The sequence below is a fragment of the Bos mutus genome, chromosome 11 (assembly GCF_027580195.1).
Source record: "Bos mutus isolate GX-2022 chromosome 11, NWIPB_WYAK_1.1, whole genome shotgun sequence".
NCBI classification, from domain to species: Eukaryota; Metazoa; Chordata; class Mammalia; order Artiodactyla; family Bovidae; genus Bos; species Bos mutus.
In genome coordinates, this window is record NC_091627.1 from 99,461,598 (window position 1) to 99,469,360 (window position 7,763).

Sequence of the window (7,763 nt, forward strand, 5' to 3'; positions counted from 1 at the left end):
TAAGTTCCTTCAGTCATGTCTGATTTTCTGCGACCCTGTGGACTGTAGCCCATGAGGCTCCTCTGTGCATGGGATTCTCCAGGGGAGAGTACTCAAGTGGGTTGCCATGCCATCCTCCAGGGGATCTTCTTAACCCAGGGATCGAACCTGCATCTCTTATGTTTCCTTCATTGGCAGGTGGGTTCTTTACTGCTCGCCCCACAATCAGCTTTTAGGGGACCTAAACACAAACAACCAGCCAGGTGGGTTTCTCAGACTCCTTTAATTGGAAAGATTGAAACCCTCCTTACAGAGAGGATCTGTTCCACCTGAAGCCCTCTTGGCAGCACGCACAGCTGAACCACACTGGGACCCTGGTGAGGGAAGGATTCCCTTATCAGAGCACTCCCAAGGGTGCAAGTTGATGGGGGTCTTTGAAAAAGGGAATGCAAGCAAAGCAACTTGAACAAAATACAAGAAATTCATAATAAGTACTCCTTTGACTTCTTGGAAAAGCTTTATTGGGCCTACAGACATACTAATGCAGGTTCCAAGGCCCTTGAAAATATTAGAATGGTAAATTTGGCCTTTTTTGAAGAGACGGGGTGCAAAGTGCCTCATATTAGGAGAAAAATTGCCAAATTGAGTGTATTTGGAATGAACCTAATGCACTTTCTGAATTGGTAGATGATGTTCTTAAAGTGTTCAGTTTTGGAGAATGAACATAGAAGATAAATATGCAAAACAAAAATGCCATTTTTTTGGCAGTGGCATTGGATTCCTGGAAGGCAAGTAACCCGAAGAAATTAAGCTACCATTGGGGAAGGAACAATGCCCTACTGTCAGGAGGAATAACATTGGAACACAGAATGTTGTTGTTCAGTCACTAAGTCGTGTCCAACTCTTGGCGACCCCATGGACTGCAGCACACCAAACTTATCCATCACCAACTCCCCAACTTGCTCAAACTCATGTTCATTGAGTCAGTGATGCCATCCAACCATCTCACCCTCTGTCATCCTCTTCCTGTCCTGCTTTCAATCTTTCCCAGCATCAGGGTCTTTTCCAATGAGTCAGCTCTTCGAATCAGGTGGCCAAAGTATTGAAGCTTCAGCATCAGTCCTTCCAATGAATATTCAGGGTTGATTTCCTTTAGGGTTGACTGTTTTGATCTTCTTGCAGTCCAAGGAAAACACTTTGCACTAAGCTAAAACTTAAGAGGAAAATTTTTTCTAAATGTACAATGTGAGAGTTGCGAATTAAGTTTTATTTGGAGCAAAATGAGGATTCTATGGTCCAAGGGACGGCATCTCAGATAGTTCTGAGAAAATACTCCAAAGATGCAGGGGAAACGTCAGTATATATGTGATTTTAGTGAAGAAGTGCATGCAGTCTGTACATATATTTTCACATAAGGTTTCTACTAGTCAAGAGGAGCAGTCGTCACCATGAAGGATTTTAGTGTTTTTTCTAAATAGAAGGGGCTTCCCTGGTGGCTCAGTCGGTAAAGATCCCGCCTGCCAATGCAGGAGACTCAGGTTTGATCCCTGGGTAGGGAAGATCCCCTGAAGAAGGAAATGGCAACCCCCTCCAGTATTCTTGCCTTGGGAATCCCATGGACACAGGAGACTGGCTGGCTACAGTCCATGGGGTTGCAAAGAGTTGGACATGACTGAGTAACTAAGCAACAACAGATATGAGGAGTTTGGGCTCCCCCTCCACACCCAAGCACAGAATGCTGCATTGCTGCTCTCCACCCTGAACTCCTTTTAGGGAGTGTTGAAAATCAGTAGCTGCAGCAGCACCTGATTTAATCCTTGTAGAGGAAGATGGCAAGTGCCAATTTGTAGTTGACACAGCAAAAGAGGTTCTCCTCTATCATGCCTCTATCATGGTAGAAAGAAGGGAACACTTGGTAGAAAGAAGAGTGAACAGGGAGTCCAGGGGCTCCTATGGACCTGAGGTGCCCAGTTCCCCACAGGAACCCAGGTAAAAGCTGACAGTGGGGGGAATGAGCTGGTGAACTTTCTGATAGACCTCACCCTGAAGTTTTTCACCAGAACATGGTTTCAGCCTGCAGATGGTGCTCATGACCACCCCAGCCAAGGAGACACAGCTCCATCCCCCCGGAAGGTCGATGAAAAGACCAGAAGTGTGTGTAGGCTCGTATGCAGTCTTCTCAGTGTCTGGTGATCTTTTTTCTTTAGATACTATCTTGTTAACACAGTTTGTTCATGAGATTACTGAAAGGGGATCTAGAAGTAATACAGCTATTAATAGCAGGATTAGTAAGGTCATATGTGTATTCACTTAATTGCACAATCATGTCCGATGAGACCCCATAGATTGTAGCCTGCCAGGCTCCTCTGTCCATGGGATTTTCCAGGAAAGAATACTGGAGTGAGTTGCCTTTTCCTTCTCTGGGGGATCTTCCCAACCCAGGGATCGAACTTGCACCTCCTGCATTGGCAGGTGGGTTCTTTGCCACTGAGCCACCTGGGAAGCCCCAGTAAGGTTGTAAGTAACAAGTTATAAAGTTCTACTAGGTGCAGCCCAGTATACTGCAGGTCATCTGACTTAGTCTATACCAATTCTTATCTTCAAGGGAAATTATCTATTGGCATTGTCCATAAGACACCCAGCCCAATTTCCTAGTGTTACTAGGCTTAGTATTTAATTGTTCCCAACAAAAGGGAGTTTTTAAGCTTAAATGACCAATGAGTGAAGTGAGTGAAGTTGCTCAGTCGTGTCCGACTCTTTGCGACCCTGTGGACTGTAGCCCCCCAGGCTCCTACATCCATGGGATTCTCCAGGCAAGAATACTGGAGTGGGTTGCCATTTCCTTCTCCAGGGGATCTTCCCGACCCAGGGATTGAACCCAGGTCTCCCGCATTGCAGGCAGATGCTTTATCATCTGAATTGAAGGGTTTAGAGGCTGTCAAAGGTACATGACCTATAAAGGCAATTTTGATGGTTTTACATAGAAATGACCTCTGATGGAGGAGAACACAAATGGGAACTATTTGAGGTACATTTCTATGTAAAATGTAGTTTGCATATAATTCAGCATTTTAAATGAGCACTCTGCAACCGAGACCAAATATCAATCATCTCTTGAGGTTTTCTACTATGTACCAACATCAAATCTACATAGGAACATATGTTACTACTGCTTTTCTCTTCTATATCAAATGTCCTGAAGCCTTTGTGTCTCTCTGGAGCGAGGCCGAGTTTCTGAAGGCACATTCCAGTATAAACATCATCGATGGGGTAGAAAAGGACCCGATCAGTCACATTGTACAGTCTCAGGGCCAGGTGGCCAGAGTAGAGGAATCCGCCTCCTCCTGCATAAGGCGGGTAGACGCCAGTGTAAACAACTTCCGGGATGTAGTACTTGAGTTTCTTATCCCGATGAGATCCAGCATTATGAATCACGTCACCAATAAACAAATCTTTGGCTTTGTTCCCGGATAAGCTATTCAAGTAATTCAGGAGATGATGGGTGTTCACAAAAACATCATCATCGCCCTTGAACACAAACTCGGCATTTGGGCAGGAAGTGCTCACCCAAAAGAAAGAGTACTTCTTTCAGAGACAAGTTGAAGAATGTATCTCTGTAGTTCCACGAAAGAATGTCTTGGTGCTTCTCACTCTCAAATTTCAGCATATCTGAAAGGTCAGGATGGTTGTCCTCTGTGGGGGTCTGGCCCAGTAAGAAGACTCGCACCACTGTTTGGTTCCCCACATTGGTTTCTTTGCCCCAAGATTCCCAAATCGCTTGCTTTCTATTGAAATGTGAAGTTAGGGACTTAATCACCAGCAATAAGAAGGGCTTCTTTGCACACTTGTCTGGTTGGTCTATAAGCAGTGAATAATTTCAACATCTCTTATATAGCAGAAAGTCTTTAAATCTGTCTGGCAAACTGTCGAAACCTGAAACCATTGACATGACCCTCAGGTCAGGTTCACAGTAATTCACATGGCTTATATTGGAGAATCGGTATGCTTCTCCTGTCTGGTTGGCTAACGTGTTCAAAATGGGATTGAACCTCCTGTTCAGCTTTTCTTGTTCCTTGTTCCAGTATGCCCGAGGAAGGTCAGCTATCTTCCAGAACCTTTCTTTAGGTATTATTACTTCCCCCTTTCCATTTTTTTCTTGGCTACTGCTTTTGGAGACTTCCACAATCAAATAAATGAAGACATTTACCATCATCAGGATTCCCAACAACTTTATTCTTCGACGTCCAACACTCATTTCTCATATCTTGTCTGGGAGCAGCTCCTGCTCGGCGGGGCGGGGGTGGGAGATCTTGGCTGCATCCACGTCCCGGCCGCTCCACGCGGCTCAGCCCGGCGACCACAGCCGCTCTCACTCCATGCGTGGCCTATTAAATGACCAATAGCCTGATGTTAATAACAAGAATCCATCCCATAAAATTTTGGCTAAATTTTTTCTTGTTTCCTTGATTGAGCTTGAGTAACTTTAGAGGAAAATTCATATCTATGGTCAAGGTCAGAGCATATATTACTAATTGGCCAGGTGAGGGAAACCCACCTAGTAATGTCAGTAGTCTCTGAAACAGACATTAATTTCTTTCCTCTAGAATAAATGTCCTAAGAGCCTAAGGGCCATGGAGTGGAGAAATCCATCAAAGTAACCCAAGAATATTGGGTATAGGTGTGTATATTAGTGGCTCAGTTGTGTTCGACTCTTTGTGATACCATAGACTGTAGCCCACCAGCCTTTTCTGTCCATGGAATTCTCCAGGCAAGAATCCTGGAGTGGGTAGCCATTCCCTTCTCCAGGGGATCTTCCCAACCCAGGGATTGAACCCAGGTCGCTCACATTGCAGGCAGATTCTTTACCGTCTGAGCCATCAGGGAAGCCCGTTGTGTATAGGTAACTGACCATAAACCAAGCAATTGTGTTAACTTTGCATAAGAGCATGAAATACAGTTGGTTCCTAAGCAAAAGTGTGAGCAGTTATCAAAGCAATTGGTATGCATGTCTGGTCCAGCGTCTTGGGTCAGCTCTCCACTTCAGATGTCATCTTCTCCTTAACCTGATCTGGTAGCTTTTTCTCTGAGCGGTGTTTTAAGGTGATTTTGAGGTCAATAGTCCTCTATATGGACAAGTGCAGTGCCCTTTCTAAGTGGAAATATTAATCCAAGAGTCAATTCCCATTTCTTTTGCTGTAGAGGCGATAGTTCAGAGTATCTAATAAAGGTCCTTCCATCTTAATTGGAGACAGGCCTTTTAATTACTGTATTTTCATGGGGCATCTGATCTCTATCCAATGATTACTGAAATAAGCATTAGAAACTCAGTATCCTTTTAATAAATTAATTAAACATTGAAACAATATAACATAACAGCAAGGAACTATCTGGGAACTGAGCCTTAGTCAATACACCTTAATTAACAAAACTAGAATTTAATATCTTCTGAAACATTCTTTTTCTCTCTAAAATTACACTTCTACCAAATACAGCCAAATAAAGATTAAGCGTTTTTTTTTGTTTTTTTGTTTTTTTTTCAAAATGAGCTCTGGTTCTTTATCATATAGGCTCTTTTTTCATTTGTTTTATTTTTTTTAAACATACTCTTTCTTAGTTGCTTTATTTTAAACAACAAAGCACTATTTGGGGAAATCACATTAGCCCTCCTGACTCAGTCAATGTTAGTTTCAGATGTTTAAAGGGGTCACCTACCAGATATGGGAAAAAAAGACAAAGAAGTTTGACAGGGATTTAGCATTTATTCTGGGGGTTATGAACTCATAGTTATCGTGTAGGCTTCTTTACTCTGGCCCTGCTAGAAATTTCCATAAAGTATCTTGATATTAAACCTTTTATTTTTTATTGAAATATATTTACAATACATTGTTAGTTTCAGGTGTACAGCAAAGTGATTCAGTTATACACTTCTATATCTACTCTTTTTCAGATTCTTTTCCTTTATCAGTTCAGTTCAGTCGTTCAGTCATGTCCGACTCTTTGTGACCCCATGAACCGCAGCATGCCAGGCCTCCCTGTCTATCACCAACTACCGAAGTCCACCCAAACTCATGTCCATTGACTCGGTGACGCCATCCAACCATCTCATCCTCTGTTGTCCCCTTCTCCTCCTGCCCTCAATCTTTCCCAGCATCAGGGTCTTTTCCAGTGAGTCAGCTCTTCGTATCAGGTGGCCAAAGTAATAGAGTTTCAGCTTCAACATCAGTCCTTCCAATGAACACCCAGGACTGATCTCCTTTAGGATGGACTGGCTGGATCTTCTTGCAGTCCAAGGGACTCTCAAGAGTCTTCTCCAACACCACAGTTCAAAAGCATCAATTCTTCGGCACTCAGCTTTCTTTGAAGCCCAACTCTCACATCCATACGTGACCACTGGAAAAACCATAGCCTTGACTAGACGAAACTTTGTTGACAAAGTAATGTCTCTGCTTTTTAATGTGCTGTCTAGGTTGGTCATAACTTTCCTTCCAAGGAGTAAGCGTCTTTTAATTTCATGGCTGCAATCACCATCTGCAGCGATTTTGGAGCCCCAAAAAATAAAGTCAGCCACTGTTTCCACTGTTTCCCTTATAAATTATTACAATATAGTAGAGTTCCCTGTGCTATACATGAGATCCTTGTAATCTATTTTATATATAGTAGTGTGTACTTGTTAATCACAAATTCTTAATTTACCCCTCCTCACTTTCCCCTTTGTTAACTGGAAGTTAGTTTTCTATATGAGTATATTTCTGCTTTGTACATAGGTTCATTTGCATAATTTCTTTTAGATTCAACATATAAATCATATCATATGATATTTTTCTTTGGCTTCACTTCTCTAGGTCCATCCATGTTGCAGCAAATGGCATTGTTTCATTCTTTTCTATGGCTAAGTATTCTATTGTATCTATGCACCACATCTTTATCCATTTGTCTGTCAATGGACATTTAGACATTTAGGTTGCGTCCATGCCTTGGCTATTGTAAACAGTGCTACTGTGAACTCTGGGGTGCATGTATCTTTTTGAGTTAGAATTTTTGTCTTTCCTGGCTGGATATATGCCCATGAGTGGGATTGTAGGATCGCATGATAGCTCTAATTTTTTAAAGGAATTTTCATACTGTTATCCATAGGGGTGTACCATTTCTCCAGTCCTTTCTTTCTTTTTCTGGAACCCCATTATTGCACCAATAATGCACACATTGGTGTATTTGATGTTATTCCACAGGTCTCTTAAACTGTCCTCATTTTCTTTCATTCATTTTTTTTTCCCATTCCATGGCAGTGATATCCACTACTCTGTCTTCTCATTTAACTTCTGCCTAGTTTTTCTGCTATTGATTTCTTCTCATGTATTTTCATTTCAGTAATTGTAGCCTTCAGCTATGCTGGGTGATTCTTTATAATTTCTAACTCTTTTTTAAAAATTCCTTTAATTTCTCTTGCTGTTTCTCCATTCTATTCCTGAGTTCTTGGATCATCTTTACAATCATTGCTCTGAACCCTTTCTCAGGTAAATTTCCTTCTCCGATTATTCTTCTGGGGTTTTATTTTGTTCCATCTTGTAAAACATTGGGTTTTCGTGGTGGCTCAGTCAGTAAAGAATTCCCCTGTAATGCAGGAGACTTGGGTTCAATGCCTGGGTCAGAAAGCTCCCCTCAAGAAGGGTATGGTAACCCACTCTAGGATTCTTGCCTGGAGAATCCCATGGACAGAGGAGCCTGGGGGGCTACAGTCCATGGGGTCACAAGAGCTGGACATGACTTAGTGACTAAACCACCAA

General features: G+C 42.3%; 1 pseudogene; it reads right to left on the reverse strand.

Moving 5' to 3' along the window:
• Positions 1 to 3,042: 3,042 nt before the first annotated feature.
• LOC102278171 (N-acetyllactosaminide beta-1,3-N-acetylglucosaminyltransferase 2-like) lies at positions 3,043 to 4,329 on the reverse strand (annotated as a pseudogene).
• Positions 4,330 to 7,763: the final 3,434 nt, after the last annotated feature.